The sequence below is a fragment of the Chiloscyllium punctatum genome, chromosome 10 (genome assembly GCF_047496795.1).
Source record: "Chiloscyllium punctatum isolate Juve2018m chromosome 10, sChiPun1.3, whole genome shotgun sequence".
In the NCBI taxonomy this organism is placed as follows: domain Eukaryota; kingdom Metazoa; phylum Chordata; class Chondrichthyes; order Orectolobiformes; family Hemiscylliidae; genus Chiloscyllium; species Chiloscyllium punctatum.
This window is the reverse complement of record NC_092748.1, coordinates 6,560,422-6,586,709: the sequence shown is the minus strand read 5'-3', so window position 1 is coordinate 6,586,709 and position 26,288 is coordinate 6,560,422. Positions and strand designations below refer to the sequence as shown.

The window sequence follows — 26,288 nt, the reverse complement described above, 5'->3', positions numbered from 1 at the left end:
TTTCCCTTCATGGCATTTGTGAACCTCTTAGGATTTTAGGTCAACTTGGTTTTATGATCACAATAACCAAGACTAGCATTTTAACTGCAGGCTTTACTTTGTTAAAATTCACCAGCTGCCAATGTGCAAATTGAATTTATATCTCTAGACCATTGGCCCAAGCCTCCGGTATTGTATCCACTATACTACTGCACCTGACATTTGTACACATGCCCCCACAAACAGCAGCAATGACCAAATAGTTATTCATTTTTAAGTGTCGTTGTTTGCAGGTTATACATTGTGCAAGACACGAGGGTAATTCTTCTGTTGTTCTTCACGTTATTGGAATCTTTTACTTTCAATTGACTGAGCAAACGGAGTCTTCATATAATGTCTCATCCAAAAGACAAGCAGTCCTTGCTGTAAAGTTTGGACTGAATGGGCTGAATGACCTGCTTCCATGCTGTATGATTGAGTGGCCACTTGTCAATCCTAAAACACAAAAAAGTGGGAGTTTCTGAGCACACTGACCTTTAATCATTTGAATACAAATAGCCAATGGATCAGATAATAAACTTTGTAGTAATTATAACAGCAATGTATACTTATTTAGCAACTATCAAGTAATGAAACGTCCCAATGTACTTCACAGGAGCAACAAGTTACAAAAGGAGTTACTATGTCAGATGACCAAGAGCTTGGCCAAAGACATACATTTTAAGGAGTGACTTAAAGGAAGGAAGTGAGGCAGAGAGACAGGGTTTTAGAGAAGGAATTGTAGAGCTTAAGATCTCAGTCACTGTAAACATGAGCACCATTGGTGGATCAGTAATAATGCATGCAGCCAAGATTACAGGAGAACAAGTATCTAAGAGGGTTGGTGGCAGCTGGAACAGATTACAAAAGTAGGGAAAGGTGAAAGTAGAAGGATTTGAATACATGGATAAGGATTTTAAAATTAAAATGTTGCTTGACAGGCAGCCAATGTCAGTCACTGAGCAGGGGTTATTACAGGAATGGGACCTATTATGAGTTAAGACACAGGCAAAATAGTTTTGGTTGCCTCAAACAATGAACGGTTTTGTTACAGTATCCACTATACTGGCCTACATTTACCTGGTTCCTGGTGCATTCCCTGCTGTTGTTGTTATACCACTGCACATGGCTCTTGTTTAGTTGTTCCCTACTGTAGGCTCAGGCTTCAACCTTGCATAGATGGGCCCAGTGTTCTTTTGTATCATAAGCTTTATACAGATCTTGGAATGCAGGGCAGCTTCTTAATGGGTGCAATGGACTACACAGATTTACTACACAGTTGGCTTGCATCTTGAGTCCTGCCTATACAGCCAATACTGTTGGCTGCGCCTATTTCTTGCAGATGTTGTTGACTGACTGCAAGGATTCTGTATTTTCTGCCACCTTCAAGCAGTGAATCAATACTGTGACTATTTCTTTTCCAAGAGGTAGTTTTGAAATCCTTCGATAAGTGTTGAGACAATCACCAACTCCATTCTCCACTCTGACAGTTCAGTCTCTGAAAAATTACATTTCCTGCCTTTGTCACAGGAAGTATTAAAAAACAATGATCTCTTGATTCATGTGGCTGTAGGACATCAAATCTAAATGATTAATTTTAGAATTTACTTTACATGCAGCTGATCTTTTAACATTTTCCATATCATTGCAAAATCTTTCTGGTGTTTTTCAGATAATGCCAACTGCTGCCAATATTTTCATGCCTTGCTTATCCATTTCGGCAACTGCTTGGTCTATTGAGTTAAAAATCACACAACACCAGGTTATAGTCCAACAGGTCTTTTCGGAAACACTCACTTTTGGAGCATTGACCACGAGTCAGGAGCAGCGCTCCAAAAGCTAGTGCTTCCAAATAAACCTGTTGGACTATAAACTGGTGTTGTGTGATTTTTAACTTTGTGCACCCCAGTCCAACGCCAGCATCTCCACATCTTGGTCTATTGAGACAGAGTGAGGTAAAACTTGGATAGAATACATAGGTGACTTTCCAGTTCATGCTAGTGGATTTGGTACCCATAGTTGTGCTGTTCCTCTGCCTTCTTCTATTGTCATTGTTGTGCAGGGATGTTTCAGTAATCTTATTATGTTGAAAACACTCTCCATATGCCTTCAGCAGGGCTTGTATCGCATTGTCTTATTTTTCTTTTTCTTTTTATTTGATTTGTTACTTCAGGCATCCCCTGTGTGTCTGCAGCAGTGTACTTAATGCTTCTTTTCTATTTTTAGCAGAAGACCTATGTTAGGTCTTGTTCTGTTGTCTCTGCGCTGTTCCTAATTGCAGCCCACTCCATTATCCTTGTTTGAATTTAGGCACTTTTTTTCTCTTTTGGACAGCACGGGTCTAACTCCTGACAGCAGTCTAAATTTTAAATAGCCTTTAAATCATGCAGTTTTGAAACAGCTGGCTGCCTGCCCAGCTTCGTTCAGCACAAAAGTACTCACAGTTTGTGAAGAAAACTTCGCTCTTTTCCGTTTACTGTATTTATTCTCTTCCGATTTTTGTACTGTGGAAACTTCTGTGATCTGGAATGTTGTTGAATCTTGTCTGTTGTTTCCCCCCATGGTCTTCCATCTGTATTACTGCTTTTGCTGCTCATTTTTTTTAAGAAGCAATTCCACTTCAGCCACCATGTGGTGATTTGTTGCGCTGTCTGTACGTAGCACAAATGAGTTGCATGGATTCTGTTTACTTCGAGATTACTGGTGGGATTTATTCACAACTTCACCAGTGCAGACAGTACCTTTTTCAGCTACAATGCAGAGTGACCATGGCCTTTAGTCATGTGGTGACATCTAGGTACTTGGCTGACTTGTTTATTGAGCTTCTTAAAGCAACATCACTATTCAAGAGATAAAGCAAAGAGCCAACGAGCAATATTATCAATGCGGTAAAAACAATGACTGCAGATGCTGGAAATCAGATTCTGGATTAGTGGTGCTGGAAGAGCACAGCAGTTCAGGCAGCATCCAAGTAGCTTCGAAGCTCCTCGGATGCTGCCTGAACTGCTGTGCTCTTCCAGCACCACTAATCCAGAATATTATTAATGCTGCTATCATTACAAGTTTTGTTCCTGTGGTTTCACCAGTAATCTTGTCTGTCCCTCCATCCATGAGCACATTTTACCCATAGAGTCAGCGCCTACGAATTTTACCACAGGACCACAGTGATCACATTAAGATCACAGAGATCCAAACGTACTTCAATTGTAAAAGGTTTATTAATTTGTGGTTAGGCGTTGGTGAGAGTATTTAATTAATTGCTATACACCAGCTGTCCTTGCAGGCAGTCAGTGAAGCAAGTACGTATCAGGGACAAAGGTTGGTTTCCACTCCCAGGAGTTGGGAGGGGTGGGGAGGTGGTGGGGTTGGGGGGGGGGATGGTGGGGGGCGGGATCAGGGGTGGTGGAGTGGTTTCATGCCCAAGGTTGCTGTTGAAAGAAAGTCATGCGCTGGATAACGTCACACTCTGGGAAAGGTAAGAATTCCTTGGTTTTAATGAGTTTTTTGTCAGATAAAGCAATATATATCTAACTTGTGTCAGTCAATGTTGATTTTAGCTATTGAATTTAAGGTAATATTTCTGTGAAACCTTTAAACACTGAAGCTGAACTTCAAAAGATGGTTTTCAAACTTGATGGTTTTGACTTAGACATCATAATGAGACTCTGTATTCCATATCTAACCATTGACGTGGATAAGGTACCATGTAAACAAGAAACTTGTCACTGCAAAAATAGCAGCAACTTGTATTAGGTTGGTGACTTTTTTGTTGAAGAAAATTCTAAGATGCTTCATCGAGGCATTACAAAGCAAAATTGGACACCAAGGCATATAAAGAGATATTAGGGCAGATGACCAAATACTTGGCCAATGAGATCCCATACTGAGAGAGAGAGAGAAATGGAGAAGGGAAGAGGTGTCAGTGGGGGTGGCAGGGGGTAGCTCCAGAGCTTTGGACCCAGGCAACTGAAAGAGTGACCACCATCTGGGGATCAATTAAAGCTGGAGGCCAGAATTAGAGAGTATCAGAATCTCTGATGATTGTAGGATTTGAGGCAATTATAGAAATAAGGAAGGTAAGATCACGGAAGGATTTGAAAAGAGGGATTTTGAACCATGATAACAAATCTGTTTCTTCTGATTATAGATTAGATCCTCTTATGCTCACGGTCCACAGAATTCTTCTTCCCTTTGCTTTTATTCATTCACAGGATGTGGGCATCGCTAGCTAGATCAGCATTTATTGCCCATACATAATTGCTTAGACTACAGTTAAGAATCAACCACATTGCCATGGGTCTGTAGTCACGTCTAGGCCAGACCAGGTAAATACAACAGTTTTTCTCAGGTAAGTTCTCTCAAAAGTGTATGTGAGTAATGTTGGAACAAAGGGTGCTTAACCTTGAGGGATAAAATTGTGGGTGAGAATTTAGTTGATGATTTTTCCCACTGGCTTGTTGTCCCAAAATCAGGGCATTAACCCAACACGTCTCTCGCTTTTTGACTCTCTCTCCCCTGCCTTTCTTTTCACTGTCTGTCAGCTACATGGCATTTAAAAAATACATAAAAAGAGCTTTTTAAATTAGTTCACACTATTCACTTCAATCATTTTCTCTTAAGCTGTCATTCCTCATGTCTAGTTTCCTTTCAAATAGCTCTGCGCGAATTCCTTATTTATTCCTATTGTTTTCACTCTTAGATTTATCTTTATTGAAATTTGAACCTTTATGCCCCATTAAGTAATGTGTTTCAGTAAAATCTGTTGATTCTATTCAAAATTTTAATTATTTAAGATGTAAAACAGGACATTCCCAAGTCTCCCATTTTCTCCCTAGGTATAAGAGGCACAATTGCTTAATTTTCCCTAGTTTACTGTGTTGGATAATGTTTAGTGCTAACTTGGAAGGAAGCATGGTCGCAATGTTACTGGACCAGTAATCCAGAGATCTGCACAAATTCTGTGGGCCTGGGTAATTTAAATTCAATTAATTAATAATGGTGGAATAAATGCTAGTCTCAATAATGATCATGACACTACCAGATTGTTATTAAGAAAAACAATCTGGTACATATTAGCACACAAAAAAACTGGCACATTAATCCTCTTGTGGGGAGGCAATCAGCTGTCCTTAACTGGTCTGGCCAACATGTGACTCCAGGCCTACATGTGGGTCTCTGAAATGGCCTAATGAGCTATTCAGTTGTAGGTGGCTCAACATCATTTTCTCAAGGGCATTTTGTGATGGGCAAACATGCTGGACTTACTAGTAAAGATAATCTCAAGACAGACGAAAAAGGAGGAAAGAAACACAAACATAACAGGTAAAAGTGGTGGTGACCTTTTCATTTCAAGTTTGCCAATCCCATTATGGGTTCTTTCATTTCACTTAGAACAACAAAAGAACATTAATCCTTACAGGATAGCTCATCTCTCAGAGAAAGATGCACTTACCAATCACTGTTAATGGGGTCATAGAATCATACAGCATGGAAAGAGACCCTTTGGACTAACCAGTACAGGCCAAACATAATCCCAAATGGAAATAATCCAACCTGCTTGCTCATGACCCACGTTCACCTTCCTTCCTACCCATCCGCTCCACCGTCCTCTCTGACTTATCACCATCAACCCCATTTCCATCTACCTATCGCACTCTCAGCTACCTTCCCCCCAGCCCCACACCCCCCCCTCCCCAGCCCCACCACCCCCCCCCCCCCAACACCACCACCACCACCACTTATCTCTCCACCCCTCAGCTCACAAGCCTCATTGCCTGAAATGTCGATTCTCCTGCTCCTCGGATGCTGCCTGACCTGCTGCGCTTTTCCAGCACCCCACTCTTGACCCATACCCCTCCAGACCTTTCCTATTCATGTATTTATCCAAATGACTTTTGAATATTGTAATTCTGCCCACATTCATCAATTCCTCAGGAAATCTGTTCCACTCATGATACACCATCTGTGTAAAAGAAAATTGCTCCTCATGCTTTTTGTAAATCTCTCTTCTCTCACCTTGAAAATGTGTTCCCTAGTCTTGAAGTTCCCCCATTCTAGGGAAAAGACAACTCCCATTCACCTTATCTATACGCGCCATGATTTTCTAAACTTCTATGAGGTTACCTCTCAACCTCCCACACTCCTGTGAAAAACGTTCCAGCCTATGGAACAGACAAAGGCCGTAGATGAGTTTATGAGTGCCTAGTAAATCAATTCACTCACACTGGGATAAATACTACCAAGATCCTCCACATTACTGTCTTCTAACTTATTCACTGCAACTTAATACATAACTCAAATGTCATTTTGTTTTCTATCAAAGTACACCTTTGCACACTTTCAGTGACAGAATCAGATATTGAGAACCATTATGCAAGGTAGCCAGTGGTATTCACCTCACTACTGCCTTTGCTGAAATCACTTAATTCAGCGAATTGACTGGGGACCAACAGTGAGGCATTCTTGATGTTCCTTGTTTTGGGACTTGCTCGATAACCCATCAGATGTATAACCATACAATGTCTAGCTTTGACCAGAAATCGTAAATACTTGGAACTGTACTATCTATGCAACACTCATCAACTGGATGAGTGAAAGGTATCCTAATCTCAAAGGGACAACAAAACCATCAAAACTCATCTGGTGCATTCATTCCAAGGAAATCAGAAACAAAACAAAAACTGTTCAGACTTTAGGCTGGATTTTACTTTTTGGTGTGACCCCCAACTGGGCTAGTTTCTAGGTTCGGAACTCATACAGCATTAGATATGATATGCACAGCATGATTTCTGAATGAAGTGCCAATTATAAGCCAGACATTGTGCATATTGTCCAATTAAGGATGGTGGATGGGGCTCTTGAAACTGCAGGACCAATAAGTCACTCAAGGTGGAGGTAACTCCATAGCACATTTTAAAAACATCTAGAAACAAGATCATCATTATGTGTTGCACCACCATGACGAGAGGGAGACCCTCCATTGGACAGCTGCAGCGACAGCTATTCCCACATAGGTTTGGTGGCTGAAATGAAAACAGAAAGTGCTGGAGGAAGTCAGCAAGTCTGGCAGCATCTTCAGAGAGAGAAACAGAATTAATGTTTCGAGTCCAACTTTCAGATCGAAAGAGGAGTCATGACGGACTCTTCAAAAAGGCCAAGTTGATTTGAATTGAATTCGGCGAGTGATTTGTGAGGATTTGCATGGTCGGAGACACTTTTCATCTAAAGCTTTATGAGAAAGCCGGTTTACATCAGATTTTGTGAATGATGTTTGTCTTTTTGCGAACCCCAGGGAACTGCAGTAAATACATTTATTCAAAACTCAATGTCATCACTTTCATTCCGGGAAGCCACATCATATTTAACTTTTCTCATGTAAAGCACTGTCTCACAGACGGGTTGTGCATTTATTTATTGTGCATTCCCCAAGGAATTTCCTTCCCAGGACTCTGTGAGTTGGCAATTTGCCTCCACTTGCCTTGATTCCTTCCTCTTGGAGGGGCAGGACTGTCTTCCCATGGATTCTCCCGGGGTAGGCTTGGTTTAGGTCAGGAGCTTTTGTGGAGAATCATGCAGTTAAATCCAGGTCCTTGCAGTCATTTTCCCTAGAAGGCAATGACACTGCAAGTTGTACAAAGTGTTGAGGCACAAATATGACTGTGGACAAAACTCAGTTCTGGACCCTCGTCTAATTCTGCAGGACAGTGCTGTACTGAAGCCAGATAGTTCCTTCAATTACAGTGACCATAAAAAGTGATGTTTATGTCCAGTTGATTGTGTGGCACTGCACTGCCTTTCCTCCTCAGCTGCTGTATGATCTCTGGACATTGCCTGGACACTGGTGAGGCTGTGGGTGCGCAAAGTCAACCATTTTGCTGTGCATTATTGTGTTGTACATTCAAAATCAAGAAGCAGTCAGATAAATATCAGATAATCATTTGACTTAAATCCTTTACCATCAATAATAAATGTCACTAATTCAATATTTATGCTTTCTATGGAAATAACTGTAAACAAATACACTGGGTATTATGATGTTCCAATTGAATGGGAGACACTTGTACAATATTTCTTTTGCATTTCAATGTCTTTGTACAGACAGACCAAGACTTTTCACCTCAATTTTCTTGACTCAGGCAACAAGTCAATAGTAACACATACCGTATTATATTTGGGAACAGGTTGGGGTGCAGAATATTTTGGGCCTCTGTCTTTGTGTAAAATATGTTGATCTTAGCTTGGTGCCTCTTGCCTCTGAGTCAGAAGATCACTGCAGTACTGAGGGGTGCTGCATTGTCAGAAGTGCCTCAGTGGAGATCAGTGGGAAAGAAAGAGACCAGCAGTGGGGATACAAGTGACCCAGAGGCAGTGGAAGCACAGCAGGAAAGCACCAGGAAAGGGCAAGACCAGCAGTAAGAAGGGATTATGGAGCATTCTTCTCCCTTCCAATTATCACTATGACCCCCCCATCTGCATCTACCTATCACCTTCCCAGCTACCTTCCCTCCACCCCCACCCTTCTATTTATCTCTCAGCCTCCTTCAACATTCCCCCCACCCCCATTGCTGATGAAGAGTTTGTGCCCGAAATGTCAATTCTCCTGCTCCTTGGATGCTTCTTGACTGGCTGTGTTTTTCCAACGCCACATGACTCTGATCTCCAGCATCTGCAGTCCTCACTTTCTCCTATCTGTAGCTGAGCTTTAAATATGGTGGCAGCAGCATAAATCCCGGAATGTTCCAGCAATGACGGGCACATCTATGCTTCTGATCACATGATTCCCCATAAGCCTGGTTACATAATAAATAAGGTGAAGAGCAGGAGGTTGTGTGAGGAAAGTCACTCTGAGCTATGACGGACCAGGCATCAGGAATTTCACTTGGCAAAACTCTTCAACTGAAAATTCCACATATAACAGTTTCACAGATGGGTATTAAACAAAAATATATTCAAAAAGAGCAAGCGAGATCTCTCGTCTTGGCCCATGTTTCTCTAATAACCAACAACACTGGAAGCAATTCACCATAATGTTTCTATTGTTGAATGTCATGTATTGTGCCATTGCCCTCTCCCAGATCCTTCTGCAGTCAATTTGCTGGAAATTCATTCAGGCATTCCATAGTGTGCAAGGAGGTAATTGATAAACTCTGTGCTAATCAAGATGAGAATTGCAAATTTTGAGGCAATTTGTATTAACATACCAACATGTAGGATACCTGGGTCAGAAAAAAACACAAATCAAACCTCTGTGCCACCCTATCAAGGCACTCCCATTGCAGTCTCAGAATTACCCACTATCTTTTATACAGTTTCTCCATCAACCTTCCTATATCACTGATGGCAACCATTTATCTGATATGAGATTTTGAATTTTTTTGTACTCTGGGACTGCGTGAGTTACAGATAGAGAAACCCTTACCATCCAATCCCACCGCATCCCCCTCCCCCCCCCCCCACCCAACCCCACCCCCACCTCCCCCCTACCCAATGCCCAGGCTGAGTTGGACAGATGAAATGCCCTTTGAGTAAATTCAGTAATCCTCAGGTCCCAATGTGGAGCTGCATCTTTAATGAAGTTGGAGATTCTACATTATAACATTGTAGTCTTTTAGGGAACAGCTCCTTGTTAGGAGCATGGGAACACCAAATATACTGCATTCTTTTTATTCACCCATTGGATGCGGGATTAACCGGCAAGACCAACATTTATTGCTCATCTCAAATTGCCATTGAGAAGATAATGGTGAGCTCTTACTTGGCTTGCTTCAACTATTTTACAGGATAGCTCTGAGTGAACCACATTGCTGTGGTTCTTGAGTCACATATACATCTGACCTGCCAATGATGCAGATTTCCTTTCTTGAAGGACGTTAGTGACCTCAATGAGCCTTTACAGCAACCCAATTGCTCCATAGCAACTATTATCCTAGTTTCCCAATGTATTTAACCAACTGAATTCAATACAAAACTGTCATGGTAGAATTTGAACTGATAGCTCCAGATTCCTAGTCCGGCCCTCTAGGCTACTAATCTAGTAACATATTCCACCCTGCTTTGGTACCAGTAATTAGGCAGAATAAAATGAAAACTTGTGTTTAACAGTGAAAACAGAAAGTATGCAAATTCAAAGCATGAAAAGGTGGCAGGATTTTGGCCATGCAGACACAGAGATGACACATTAACCTTCTGAAACAGCAAGTTTAGTCCATAACTGCACAGGCTTTGAGTGTGCTCCTACTGACTGTGAGCTCGGCTTTCTTTTTATTTTATATCTGCAAATGTTATCACACACAATAAAATGGCTTTATTCTGACGACAAAATTACTCATGGTATTTTTCATCTGTTATTCATGGCCCCTTAAATCACCCACGTTTCTGATTAGTCAAATTACCCACAATCCCCAGCAGACCATCAAAGGTAAGGGAGAGCTAGGGAGAGAGGGATGGGGCTAAGTCAAAATGAAATTGGAAGTGGATGAATATAAGCCCAACCGCACATCATCTCACATTGGAATCAGTCTGTCACTCTTTAGGTAGAGAATTATATCAGCATAGTCAGAAAAAAATTTAACCAAAGCAGGCATTAACACCAATTTAAGCATTATAATTTACAAGTGTTCACAGCTGGGGTTAGGTCTTCATTTCATAATTGGAGAATTATCAACACTTTCCTTGAGTCAAATTATTAATATTTTCAACATGACTATCAATAATGATCGACTTAAACAATGGTGCTCAAGTAGTATTCACAAAATGGCTGGTATTAAAACAATAGCTGTCGTGCTGTAAACAGTTCCAGCTTCCAGACCATAAATACGACAGAGAAGCACTGGAGTAGGTCCAAGAACGATTTACTAGAATGAGACCAGAACTGAGAGATTATATTCATCATGAAAGATCGGACAGACTGAGACCCTTTTCTCTAGAAATGAGAATGTTGAGGAGTAACCTGATGGAGATCTTTAAGTTGAAAGCATTTGAAAGGTTAGACAAAGCGGGAACACAACCAGGAGGCCACAAATGTAAGACAATATGTTATAAGTTCATTACGAAACTCAGGACAAACTTCTTTGCCCAGATCGTTATATAAAACTCACTACCACAAGGTATCATTGAGGGCAATGGCAAAGATAGATTTAAGCAGAAGATAGGTAAGGAATGGGAGAATATGTTGATGAAATGAGATGAGAAAGGGTGAGGGAAGGCTCATGTGGAGCACAAACAATAACATGCACCAAAGAGGGCAAAAGGCATGTTTGTGAGCAACAAGTACTTTACAGTTTATTTGAGACACTTGCAACAAAGCTACCCTTATTGTTGCAAGCTCTATTTTTAGCAGCATTTTCCAATATTGTTTTCCTGAAGTGGTGCCATTTTCTATTACGATCTGGTTATATATCGTAGGAGGAATCATTCTCTGTACATGAGCCAGAATACATAAAGTGGGTTATTCAAGTATGACATTAATATAACTGGGAGAAAGTGAGGACAACAGCTGCTGGAGTATCAGAGCTGAAAATGTGGTGCTGGAAAAGTGCAGCAGGTCAGGCAGCATCCAAGGAGCAGGAGAATCGACGTTTTGGCCATGAGCCCTACTGCAGGACGCATTCCTGAAAACGGGCTCATGCCCGAAATGTCGATTCTCCTGCTCCTTGGATGCTGCCTGACCTGCTGCACTTTTCCAACACCACATTAATATAACTGGGCTCAGTTCTGTTCTGATCCAATCCAACATTCACTCATTAAAAACATTAACTTGATATTTCTTCAGTAGCAATTAGTTCTGAGAAATTGGCTGAATTTTCTTTTTCTCCCATTGTACCTGAGAACCTTCATCTTACTGTGTGTTTAGCGTACTAGATATTACAACTCCAAGTCATCCACCACCAACCTTGGAAGTTCTGACTCATAATTTGCTTGAGAAACAATTGCAAGTTATTTGAAACTTTGGCAACACCATTATGAATCATATTTACTGGCATAATAAGGCCACATTATACCAAGAATGAGACTTCCATTAAAAGTCATTAAATCTTTCTTCAACCATCTGACAGCTCCTGTCACATTTGTTTCAGTACAATCAGTATTTGCGCAGTAACATTAATAATATTGTTTTTAGTTACTCCTTTTGAACATTGTATCAGTCGTTAGTTAATACCCTAATGGGTAATTAATTTGAGATCCTTTGGTTGCCACTGAGACATTCAGATGTGAAACAAGACAAAACTGGCAGTGTAGCTGAACAGTTGAATTCTGGTCTGATTTCTGTGAACACTGGAGGCAAAACATGTTGCTGTTGTTCTGATTCCACTTGACTATTACACTGAATCAATTTATGACTCCAACCTGCAAAAACAACCCTTTCAAAGTGACTAGCTGTCCCAGTGGATCTCCTCTGATTTTTGTTTTTATTTGTATAGGTTCTTCTAAATGCTATGGAAAACATGTGACGAAGTTGCTCCTTTACCAAAGTTATGCTGTCCTTAGCTTTTTCTTTCAGAGAGGTTGTAAACGACACAGACTCTAAAAAAGTCTAGGGTTTGAAGGGTTTTAGAGCCAATTTGATATTAGCTAACAGATACTGCCTCAGTCAGAGGCTTTCACGTTTTAAAAAAGTACACTTGTGCCATGTAAGGGGTGTGGCCAGTTCTCCCAGTTCAGTTTTTCCCTGGTTGGGGTTTTCTTTAGCAGTAGTGTTAAAAAGGGTTTCTGGACCCACAGAAGGAGGTCCGGGTTGGTGCTCTCTCTCTGACTTCTCTCCAGTAAGAACTTGTGTTTGATTTTATCTTTTGTGCCAAGGGGTGTTTATGGGGATTGTTGCAAGTATTTGGAACAGCATCACTAAGTTGGGCAGATCTGTTGGGTTTTCAGAGAGGTTAAGTTATTTGGTATTCTGTTTTCTGTTGTTTGAGTTTCATTCAGGAATCTTACAAATAAATTCTGATTTGTTTAAAACTAAGTGGTTTGACTAAGTGATTCTCTCCTGGAATATCCACGCTACACCTACTTAAAACAATTAACAAAGTTAGGGTCTGGGCTGCCTTCTTGAAATGTTTTGAGGGGTCTGGCCATAACAAACATGACTTGCTCTCCTGCTCTCTAGTAGGACTAAAGTTGCTCATTGCTGAGTGAGTTTAAAGTGAACCAGTGAAAAATAATTCCGAGATGCACACCAAGACAAACATTGTCTGTGCCTGGAGGACCCACAACTACCAGAAACTGTTGGTCTTCCAGAACAAGGAGTTGACCTTGACCGAGTGTTACAGACTGGCACATTCCAAGATCCAGGACTATGTGCTGAGAAATGCACTAAATGCACTTGGGGCAGCTGCTGCTGATGCACAGTGGAGAAAGACCACCTTCTAAGGTCTTTTGGCCAAGGTACAATGTGGGTCCATTCAGTTATTGGGCCCTCTCCATGCCACAAATATATGTAAATATAGTCTTGTATAAGTAAGAAATGCCTTAGGTTTGTCTGTTCTCCATACATGAAGACTGTACAGAATCAAGGTGCTCTTGCGACTATGTAAATATATAATTTTTTTATGAATTAAATATGTTTTTGAAATTAAAGAAAACCTCTTCCCACCAGCAGCTCATAGCAGGGTAGGTCAGGTGGGGGAAGTGGTCATTCAATTGCTTGACTTCTCTGTCTGTAGCACCAAACCCACGGACTTTAGTTTACAGCAAATGGAGGTGACTGCAGTCACTAGAGCAGTCTGTACAGGTCTTTTTATTCGAGGGATGGCTCAATATTTAGCAGCATTCCTTTTCCTGAGACACCTACTGATTTTAGGACTGGTCAAGGATCAGAAAAATTCAATGTTCTGATTTTCAGCACTCTCTATCTTGCTTATGCTGCCTCTTCCTCTTCTCATGGTCTTGAGGTCAGTCTGAAAGACCATTATTCATCCAATGTACCAATTGACACCCTCTCCTGCGTTGAAAAGTGTGGTGCTGGAAAAGCACAGCAGGTCAGGCAGCATCCGAGGAGCAGGAGAGTCAACATTTTGGGCATCAGTTCTTCATCATCCTTGAAGGGCTTATGCCCAAAACGTCGACTCTCCTGCTCCTTGGCTGCTGCCTGACCTGCTGTGCTTTTCCAGTGCCACACCTTTTGACTCTGATCGCCAGCATCTGCAGTCCTCACTTTTTCCTTTCCTGCCTCAGGAACAAACCACAGCCCAGGCAGAGGCCTGATTTCTCGTTGGGATTGGAATAATGGATGGAAGTCCCATTCCCAATCTGTTCTGACAGGAGGACGGAGAATCCAACCTAATATCAAATATTGTACCACATGTCTATGGTGAAAGACTTCACTTGGACTTTTTAGGAGGTGTGTCTGTAATGATTCAGGTTGGTTTACAAAAGCATTGCTCTTTGTTTCATTTCCTGGGCTGATCACTGGTGCCAGGAACATGTTGGCAGAGCAGAAAATGCAGTCAGATAGGAGTGCCCCCTGGTTATGCCCAGGGCTGGATATTTGACAATCTGACCTGCAGATACCAGCAACTTAATCCTGTCTTTTAGTTCCTACACTCTGGTCTATCCTGCTTTGTAATAAACTGGCAAAGGGTTTGAAAAGGGATGATATTTACCATTAACTCTTGGAGAAATCTTTAATCTTAACAACAAATCTTTGTTCAGATCAACAGCTTGAGCTACATAATAGGAACATTCAACATTTTCTGTCCTTTATACTACCTTGGTGGCAGAGAATGACAGAAGCAAAGTGATTCAGGAGTAGGGAGTGTCTGTGACATTGCCATTTGAACTTGCAGGAAGGTGAAGAAGCCCATGAGGAAGGTATTGAAAATATGACAGGGGCTTTGAATGGTCTGTGTTTGTATATAGAAAACTTAAAGAATTGAAACAAGATCCTGCTTCACTGAGTGATGAAAATGCAGGAAAATCCTGACCTGAACATATTTCCCTGATTACCCTGCTGTGCTTCAAGTACATTTTGTTTTAGAAAGCTCTTATGAAAGGGATTTTCTTTTTCATTGATTGATGCCCATACTGGAGCAGAGTGAAACTGTTAAGGAAATGAAAAAGGCCACAATTTTCATGGACTGGCATTTCCAGTCCAGATGCAGAATGAGTTGCACGCAATTTAGAACTCTGCCTGAATTACCTTGGCTAAATGCCCAAAGACAGCTGCAAAAGGAGGGCCTCTGTTACGACAGTGAGAAACTTCCATTTCCCATGTTGTCTGTCCTTATGGTATCTTAGTGTGATTGTTGAATCAATGCCAATGGTGCCAAAGTTTAAGGGGAGTTTTGTGCTGTAGCCTCAACTCCACTGAGAACAGGACTGTGTCTGTTTGATTTAATTTCACTTATAGGCTTCAGGGGAGAGACAGACTTTTTTTATTTAAATTTGAGCCAATTCATAACAAACAAAGTGCTCTGCCAAGTTCACAACCATGTTAATGTGTTATTGTGCAGCAATCCAGCTGTAATGATTCACTTGGGCAATAACATTGCTTCTCTCACGTCAGAGGAACAGTTTACCTTGACACTAGATTATAATGAATTCTGTCATCTTTCTTCACAACATTTCACCAAAACTTGTGAAAATGACATTTTCATCATTACAGATCTCAAAATATAATAGGCACAATTCGAAGTTGGGTCTGAAATGCTCCTTGAATTTTTGGCACATTATAAATGAACCTCTTTCTCTCCTTTTGGCTATAGTTCACTATTTTGGCTTCACTTACTGAATGGAATGATAAGCCTCTCTGGTTCTGAACTGGTTCATGTTTAAGATTGGGTGCTGGCAAACTCGATCGATCTTGAGGCATTGCTTTTCTGCAAACACTTGACAAAAGAGGACAGATGCATCACGAGGGAGGGGAGTTGAAAGTTTTTCCCAAGAGCTCAACACCAGATTCTCCAGGTGGATTGTGCAGTGAGCAGAGCTTTGAGCATCATCAAGTGTGTCACCTCGGTGATTCGGAAAGAGATTGTGACATGACAATAGTCAGGTGATATTAATTTGTAGCAGCCTTGATGAGGAAATAACATTTCTTTCAAAACATTTTTCTGGAAACAATCTCATTAACCTTTGCTGTTTTATATGTCCTCACTAGACTAGTGTGCATGTAATGTGGTTGAAATTGATTTTTCTTTTCAAACCAGATATCCAACTAGTCCACAACTCTGCCAGGAGTCATATTTTAGGGAAGATTACAAGTGCACTCTAAATATTCTCAGTCTTGTGACTAGCCCATTTAGGTGTCACTTTTGGAATTGTCACATCAGGTCTGCATTCTGTAATGGAATCCATCATCTAACTTGCCTGATATTCTTTTTCAGGTAATAATGTGATCCTATGGGTAACTGTAGCCCTATGGCTAATAGAATCGAAGCCTAACATGCATGATGGGAAATTATGTTAAGTTTACATAAACACCAGATCAGTTTTTGAAAGGAAGAAGTAAAGCCAGACAGCCGATGAGGCAACTGGCTGATGCTAAATCTCAGATAATCCGATATCTGCAGTTGCAAAAAGGATAAAATAAATCTGATAAGAGGAACCTTGGACACAATGTCTCCTGCTTACATGACTCTTGGACAAATGAGCTCAGAATTATGAAGGTCTTGTGCAACATTGAGCAGTCTTGAAGACTGGGAAAAATACATCAAAAAAAGCACATCAAAGCCATTGGCAGCGACAACTCGAGCGACAACTTGAGACCAACTATCACGAAGAGGAGACACTGAATTTGGAACTCAGAGAAGACTACAACTCATCAGAGTGATTCTGGCCAGTTCATCATGCAAGGGCTGTATCTAGATTCTAGTCAAACAGTTAGATTACACATTGATTGTGTTCTTACAAAGAACTAAAGAGTTAATAATAAAGATGAATTTCTAATTTAGCTGTCTGTCCTTTATCTGTAATAAGATTGAAAACCCTAGTGGAAAAAAGATCACCAAAATTATGGATTTACCCAGAACAAGAATGTCTTCAATGCTGTGTTGACAACATTCCATCTCATCTTTCCTTCACAATTGGCCTTGGATGGAGTATAACCTTAATTTACAAGAATGATATCTGAACACCAATACTATGAGGAGGGAAAACAAATGTCTTCTTCCCCTTGAATTTTAAAGATTTAAGTCTGATCTGATTTAATTTTCAAGGCATTAAAAAGGAACAGACAGAGCAGATCCAGGGAAACTGCCTCTGCTGGGTGAGGAGTCCAGGATGAGAAGAGATAGTCTAAATATAAGACCCAGATCTTTCCGGAACAAAATTAGGAAACTTTTCTACAAACTAAGAATTTAGAATTTTTGTCCACCAATGGCAATTGATGCTGGATCAATTATTATTTTAAACCGATGATTGATAGATCTTTGTTAACTTGGGCATTAAGGGATATTGGGCAAATATAGGTGTATGGAGTTAGATTGCAGATCCCATGGCCCCATTGAAAGGTGGAAAAGGCTCCAGTTTGAAATGGGTTCTGCTTGTTCCTTAGATCCTATGTAATGCCTTGTAAATGGATCATAGCCCTATAGACATGTAGAACTTTTACCATGTGCTTCTTTTTTTAAAAAAAGAGGGCAGACAGCAAAAGAAATGACTGAGAATGTAAATTCTGAACACTGGGAGGCGTTTGCAATTGCCCCCAGTTTCAAATGAGATCATGGACTGTCTCATCTGACAGATGTCAAGGAAACTTCAAAGAGCAGGGCTTCAAAGGGGGAAATGCACTGCAAACTGAACTATAATCTCTTGTGAATAATCTCAAAGTCTGGACATAATGGGAGCAAAGAGAGCAGTCTACATGAAAGATATGTTTGTGTTTCAAAACTACAAAAGGAGAGGGTTTAAAGCCTGTTTCAACTCCAGTCTCTGTGTGGTAGTAGTGAAGGATATAGCTCAGATTCCCCACTCTCCACATGCCCTCCCAACCCCAGTTATCCCTGTGCTGCAGGTAACAAGAAAGGAACGCTCTCTCTCTTTCTCTCTCTCTTTTCTTGAAGCCAGTAAAACAAGCAAAACCACAGTTGAAATTAAACAGGACAGAGGCAAACCTGCAAAGCCAAGCATCTCAAAATCTAGTGCTGACCAGCCAAAGTCAATGCTAGCAGTATAATACCAGCCATTATCAACCCATTATCTACTCATCACAAAACTCACAGACTAATCCAAATATTTTTTTAACTTATCTTTTCTGAACTGACCTCACATTTTTAATTTGTGTTTATGTGAGTTAAATTGACTCCATTTAAAAAACAATTTCATTAAGGCATCCACTGGGGAAGGGACAGAAAACAGAAATTGCTGGAAAGACTCAGCAGGTCTGGCAGCATCAGTGGAAAGAAATCAGAGTTAACATCTTGGGTCCAGTCAACCTCCTTCAGAAGTGATGCTAGCTTGGAAAAGGTTGTTCTTTTTGCAGAAGATAGGGTGGAACGGGTGGTGAGTAAAGAAAAGGTGGAGGTAGAGCCCAAAGAGAGAGAAAAACAGTTGGACAGATAAAGGAATGGTTCGTGGTTAGCCTAGGGAAGGGATGCTATGTAAACTAACACTGTTGCAACCAACTAAGAGTGTGGGTGAATAAAGAAAGGGACCCAATTCATCCCCTCTCATTCGAGAGCATGACAATTTGAGGCATCTGTCTGTAAATAATGTTCACACGTTAATTTACAATGTCATTACACATGGTGACAGAAGCATTCTCTATTCCCTCAAAGCCTTCCCAAGGACAACAATACCATCGGATGGCACAGCTGCTCAGTGGTTAGCATTGCTGCCTCACAGTCACAGGTACCTGGGTTTGATCCCATCCTTGGGCGACTGTCTGTGTGGAGTTTGCACATTCTTCCCATATCTGTGTGGGGTTTCCTCCCACAGTCCAAACTTATGCAGGTTAGGTGGATTGGCCATGCTTTAAGTTGCCCCTAGTGTCCAGGGATGTATAGGCTTGGTGGGTTATCCATGGGAGATGCAGGGTTTCAAGGATAGGGTAGGGGCTTGGGTCTGGGTAGGATGGTCGTTGGACGGTTGCTATGGAATAAATGTGCTAAATGGTCTGTTTTCACACTGTAGGGATTCTATGATAACACTGAAATCTCGATGTAGGAAGTGGACCAGATGACTGGCCTCATGCACCAGGTACTAAAGGAAGGCAGTAAGAGCCAGATCCATCAGGTAAGTGTTGTAACAGCAGTGTTTGTGGAGCAGAAGGAGCAGAGCTGTCATCCTTCTAACCCCAGTGGTTTAAATTCCACTTCCACAGATCCCTGTCTATAGCCTATACCCACAGGCATTCACACCATAGACACACAGTCAACTTCCAATCTGCTTGGCTACAGTTAGGGAGAACATCTTTTTTTTACTTAATTGAGTGACACTATTAAATTTAGCAGAACTCTGGGAAAACATTGTACTATTGAGGATACCATGCTGTTAAACCTCCAAACCAATCTGCTACTGCATGCACCCACCACATACTCTTTCTGCCTACCTGTCATTATCAGAGGAGGGGACATATGGCAGTGATCACTCTGAAAGTGGCTCAGGATCATGCTCAGGCATCTCGTACAAGATTTCCATTCTAAGCCCTGATCAGTTTCAGGATGAAATTTGCCACTATATCACATTTTAAAATGGACTTTTTGTCCATTATCCTACATACTGGAGGAAATCAGTATTATTGTTGAAAGTGTTGGGCAATAAAAGGCAAGTTTAATTTCATGAACATTAGTAATGAGGACAGAATAAGCTGTTGCTGTTCTCATTGGAAAAAAGGAAGCTTATCTGTATTTTTCATTTAAAAATATAATATCAAGCTGTTCAGGCGCACCTATAGAGCAGGATAGGAATTGAATCTATGATGCTCTCGCTCAGAGTAGGGACACTACCAGTGCACCACAAGAGCTCTGATGCTTAGCCTTTACTGACTTGACAATTAAGATCAATTGACTTGCGAATTAAGGCTTGATGTGGCAGATTGGTTAAGAAGCCAAGAGGCTCTCAGGGATCTGGGGTGGAGGGTGCTGCACGCGGCAGTCCCCTGCAACTGCAGATTGCAGTGGTTCATGGACTCCCAGCCCAACTGCTTGTTCTGTGGTGCTGTGGAGTCTGTGGACCATGTGTATATTGGTGTGAGTGTTTGCACTCCCTTTTTGATTTCCTCAGAAACCTCCTCCTCTGCTTTTGATTGCACTTCAGTCCCATGCTCCTGATCTTCGGGCACCTGGCACGAAGGAGGGAGGGCAGATCTGAAGACCTCCTCGTGAGTCTGCTCCTGGGCTTGGCCAAACTGGCCATAAACAGGTCCAGGCAGCGGGCCGTGGAGGGGGTCATTAGGGCCGACTGCCTGCCCCTCTTCTGCGGTTACGTTGGAGCCCGGGTGTCTCTGGAGAAGGAGCACGCAGTATCCACTGACACCCTAGAGTTGTTCAGGGAGAGGTGGGCGCAGCAGGGAGTGGAGTGCATTATTTCCTCCTCCAACTCTGTTTTGATTTAATCCCTGCCCTCCCCTTCACTGTTTGATCACACAGTATTGCCCTTCGATGTGAAGGGCACTGCTTGTCACTGGCCACTCGGGTGTTTCCTTTCTTCCTGGTGGTGGAAACTGAATAAAGGTTCGTGCACCTTGTGTCTTTCACTGTGTCTCACACCTGTACGCAAAAAAAAGAAGCCAAGAGGCACTGGGGCCCAGAGCAAGTTATAGTGCTGGGGCAGTGGCTGTACCTCAGGTTCTGGATTAGTGGTGCTGGAAGAGCACAGCAGTTCAAGCAGCATCCGAGGAGCTTCGAAATCGACGTTTCGGGCAAAAGCCCTTCTGGTTTCAAGTCCCACCTGCTCCATTAGTGTATATCAACATGCCGAAACCTTTACTCCTGACTGCAGTTAATGGTAGTTGTCTTTCTCCTAGGGTGGAGGATTTCTAAGACTAGGGGGCATATTTTTCAGGTGAAAGGAGGAAGATTTTAAAAAAACACGAGGGACAGTTTTTGTTTATAGAGAGTGTGGTTTGCATGTGGAATGATCTTTCTGAGGAAGTGGTGAATGTGGACACAGTTACAACATTAAAAAACACTTAAATAAGTACATGAACAGGAAAGGTTTGGAGGGATATGGGCCAGAAACAGGCAGGTGGGACTAGTTTAGTTTGGGATTATGTTCAGCATGGACTGAAGAGTTAGACTGAAGGGTCTGTTTCCATGCTGTATGACTCTATGACTCTATAAAACAGAAAGCATGTATAGTCTGGGCCCACAGAGTTAGTCTAGACCTCTGCCAACAGGAGGAAAGCTACTCAAAGGTATTACTTTCTTCCCAATAGTATCAGACTGTATTTATGTTGTAATTTTGTGAGTTATATTGTAAGAGTCCAGGAGAAACTCCTCATAAAATATCCCCTGTCATAGGGAATAGGAATAAAAACAAAAAATGCTCAAGAAACTCAGCAGGTCTGACACTATGTGTGAAGAGAGAGAAACGGAATTTAACATGTCAGCTTCAATTTGACTTCTTCAGAATTTCTTCAATTCGGTTTCTTCAAATTTTAAGTAGTGGATGAAATAATATACAATGTTACAAAACCTCCTGCAATTAATTATATACTTGGCAATTGTATTTGGGTAATCTGGAGATCGTTCAAATGCCAGAATTCTGAATAATTTGGATTACATATTACTTGTAAATTCAAGAAATGTCTATGCTTCAATAGCCCATTTAGAAAGCTGTAACAACAATTAATTTGTGAAATAAAGATATTCTAGATTGGTGATTCTCCAACAGTTTTATAGTGCTAGTGCCTTCTCTAAACAATATTGTAATTCCTCTTCTTTTTAAAAATAAGCTTACATTTGTTTAATGTTTTTCATGTCCACAGGACAATACATTTGAAGTCAATGAAACTTATTTAAAGTGTACATGATTTGGAGATGCCGGTGTTGGACTGGGGTGTACAAAGTTACCCTGGTGTTGTGTGATTTTTAACTATTTAAAGTGTCGTCAGTGTTTTTTTTTCAGATGCACACAACAACTGATTTGGGCCTCACAAACTGCCACAAGCAAATTAATGACAAACAATCATTTCAACTGCAAAATAAAACAAAGAATTGCAGATGCCGGATATCTGAAACAAAAATGGAAAGCCTTGGAGAAAGTCAACAAGTCTGGCAGCGTGGGTAAGACTGTTTGTCTCCATGTGGAGACTTGGCCAGACTCCAATTGCTGTCTGCCTGAACTGACTCCAACTGAACTGCCCATTGCTCCACCCAATGGCTGTGCTCCGTATCAGAGTAGGTGGAGCAACCACTTAATCAGATAAACCCTTTCATATTCATTGCTATATTCACATAAACCCTGTCATATCCATTATACAAGAGTGTTTACCAAATATGCTTTCTACAGGAAATTATTTAATTATAAATGTGTGTAGTTAGCCATTTTAGCTAGTATAAAATTGAAATCCTCTGTGATATTTTTATTAATTCTATTAACCACTCAGGCAATTAGTTAAAACTGTTCACAACCTTGGTGCCATATTTAACACACAATGATCCAATTTTTCTGTGCTGTCACTGGGTTTGGCTATTTCATGTTTCACTCCATTTCAACTCATCTGCCACTGGAATCCTCATCCATGTCTTTGTTCACTCTTGACTTGACTATTCCAATGCCTTCCTGATGGGCCTTTCACATTTTACCTTCCGTAACTTCTGCTACCAACGTCCAAACTGGCACCAAGTCACATTTGCCCATCATTTATTGTTCTTGCTGACTTGCACTAACTTCATGCTTAAGCAATGCCTCAAGTTTAAAATTCTCATCTGTTTCCAAATGTCTCCATACCTCTGCAATCTCCTCTAATTCTAAAACCTTCTGAGATCTCTGTGCGCCTCCAATTCTGTCTGATTAAGATTCCCCAATTTCTTTACTTTGCCAGTGGTGGCTGTGTCTTCAGTTGCCAACAGTCTAAGTTCTTCACCTTTCTACCTTGTGTTCCTCCTTTAAGATTATCTTTTAAATGTATCTCTGTTTTTTTTTGTTATTTGTCCTGATGTCTCCTTGTGTGATTTAGTAACAAATTTAGTTTAGTAAAGCTCCTTTGACATCCATTGAGATGCTTCAATATGTTAATGCAAGTAGTGTTTAGTGTTGTTTTGAACAATTACTGAGAATGCCAATTCCACTGGCTAATAAACCTCAGTCGGTCAGGCCTCATCTATGTTACTTCTGGGGAAAGCTGAGAGTGAAAGGTGCAACTGTCAAGCCGTCAAAGAACCACTTCACTTCCAGGCGCAGTCATTAAGCCAATGAACAAAAGAATCTTCCTCAACTACAATGATGTTTTCATAACAAAACCTGAACAAAGCAGAGTGCTATTCTTTCCAAAATGAATACATATTTGTTGGTCATTTAATAGGAAACAGTTTTGGAGGTAAAATCCTTGTGCAAAGGCAAAATCCTGCACCAAGCTAGAATGTTATCATCTTCCTCAAAAACCCTAATGGAAAATATTTGTTTTTAGAAATCTGTCTTTTTTTGGACTATTTTACAGAGTGTGAGGAAGTCGTTACAACATTAAAGGAAGCTTTAGTCCAATATGCTTGTGTAGTGTTCAGCTAGTCCCACTCCTCCTTTTCTCTGCAGCCAAGATTTTTTTTTCTTCAGACAAATCGCCAATTTTCTTTGGAAAGCCTCCACCACACTACCAGGCAGTAAATTCTAAACATTTGCTTCATTTACCTGTCGCCTAAAATTGGTGTCCTCTGATTCTGGATTCTTCCAACAAATGGAGCAGGTTTTTTTTTCCCATATCCTTGAGCCCTTATGATGTTGAACTCATATTGAGGCATGTGTCTCAAAACGTCATCTTTCAATTTGATATCACATCAGTGCACTGTATTTCACCACTGGTGTTCATAATTCTTCAAATGACACCAGATAATGTTATGCCCATTCAAAACTGGGAGCAATAGCCTGCAAAGATGCTGATGGAACTAGATATTGCAAAGTGAGTTTGTTTTGCAAAATCAGCATTTATTGGTAATCCCTAACTATCATTGAATTGAATAGGTTGCTCCGACATTTCAGAGTAATTTATATTGCTATAGGTCTGGAGTCACATATAGATCCAAACAAGTGAGGACTACAAAGTCTGAGGTTAGAAACCTATAACATTCTAACAAGAATAGACAGATTAGATGGAGGAAGGATGTTTCCAATGGAGGGAGGGTCCAGAACCAGGGATTATAGTTTAAGGATAAAGGATAAACCTCATTAGTCTGAGATGAAGAGAAATGTTTTTCACACAAAGAGTGGTAAGCCTGTGGAATTCATTGTCACTGGAAGTGATTGAGGCCAAAACATTACTTATCTTTGGTAAGGAGGTAGATATAGCTCTTGTAGCTGTAAGGATCAAGAAATATGGAGGGATGGGAGGGCCAGATTAGTTGAGCTTGATGATCAACCAGGATCATGTTAAATGGCAGAGCAGGCTCAAAGGGCCAAATGGCCCACTGCTGCACCTATCTTTTATTCCCTGCGCTGAAGGACAGCAATGAACCAGATGGGATTTTACAATGATCTGGTGGTTTCAATGTTATTAATTAGACTTTTTTTAACTTCAAATATATTAATCAATTTTATTTATTTTCTCTCAGTTGCCTTAGTGGCATTTCTCCTATAACATAACCATGATGCAACTCTATTAATGAGTTTCCTTGTTTAAATGCTTACCAAAGAAAGAACACTTTTGAACTCATAGAAAAATAACAGAATGAATTATTTGTTAGTAGTTTCACATGTGAAACTTTCTGTTTTGGGAGATGGGATAAGTGGTGAAGGAGAACCTTGGGCTGAATTTTATGGCATTCAGTTTTAGATAGTGCTAATGAGTCAAGTGTTGTCACTGACCTACCCTCACTACTAATTTTCTTCCAAAGCTCAATTAATACTGGCATTGTTTCCATTCAAATGTATAATCATATCCTATTTAAATACACATTAATAATAAGTCCGCTATCTTAAATGTAACTTGCTTTGATTTGGCCATTGCAACAAAAGTCAAGTAAAACACTTGAAGTGCAAAAGGGAATTTGGGTCTCAGAAAGAATGTTCCTCATTATCAGATGGTGGAATGAAGAAAAAATCAATATTTAAAGAGCATCCTTCAGTATTGCATGCTGTCCCAAAGTAGCATTAAATAGTTTCAAACTGTGGTCACTTTTGAAATATGAGGAGCCATGGCAGCCAATTTGTGCACAGAAGATCCCACAAGCAACAAAGAGGTTAACCAGTTACTGATCAAATTACTTGGGACATGAGCATAGGTCAGAACATAGAGAGAATTCCCTGATTTATGTTGAACAGTGCCACTGGATCTTTTGTTTGATCTAAGAGGCTGAACAGAGTCCCATTTTAATGCTACAGTTGAAAGGCAACACCTTTGACTGTGGAGTACTCTCAACAGCACTGAAGAATCAGTCATAATTATCCGCTTATGTCTGGAATAAGCCTAAAACACTGATCGTTCTAGCCTCACTGCAATAAAAAATGAATAACAAATACTCAAAGTGTTCCCAAACCACTCCTTGGTCTCTTCTTTGAGGAAGTGGAAGATTGGGCATGTGACGTACTAAAATTGAATCCCAGCCATCATGAACAAAGGAGATGATACATCCCTAACACGAAGCTTGCCTGCAAACTGAGAGAGGATCAGACATAAGGAAACTATAGGAATATTTGGTATTTTTAAATTCGAAGTTGTCAAAGCAGATTTCTTCTTCAGAGGTTTTCTGCAACTCACAATGCAGACCACAATGCTGTAATCTTAACTGCTATTCTGGACCAGAATATTTGATTATCTTTGTCTTTTTTCTCAATTGCAGCTGCCAAACATATACATCCTCTGTGTTTGATAAAATGGAAGAGATTGAGACTTAATCAATATCTACTTCACCATTCAATTTGTGTCAGTTAGATCAAGTATTAACCATTAACATTTTGTGCTTTCTATACAGCAGGTTATGTGGATCACTCACTCCTTGTGACTGAGCCTCGTGTTAACTAACATAAAATTAGATATTTTAACATTTGGAACTATGAAACGGAGAGTAGAATAACTTCTGGGGATAGGTCCTAGTTCAAAACATGAAGTGTCCTGCAAAATGACTGCTGCCTCTTTTTTCAAGTGGTCTTTAAGTTCACCATGACCTTCTACCTACTGTTAATCTGTGCAATGTTATACAGCAGAAGCATTGCAATTTGATTCATTTTGTGATGGTAGTCAA

At 40.7% G+C, this 26,288-nt stretch overlaps 1 long non-coding RNA gene across 1 annotated transcript; it reads right to left on the bottom strand.

The window, feature by feature from the left end:
* Nucleotides 1-242: 242 nt before the first annotated feature.
* On the bottom strand, nucleotides 243-2,623 carry LOC140481765 (uncharacterized). Its single transcript, XR_011961598.1, has 2 exons — nucleotides 2,461-2,623; nucleotides 243-474 (listed from the first exon to the last, which is right to left on the bottom strand). It is a non-coding gene; the product is annotated as an uncharacterized lncRNA (long non-coding RNA).
* Between the last annotated feature and the right edge of the window lie 23,665 nt (nucleotides 2,624-26,288).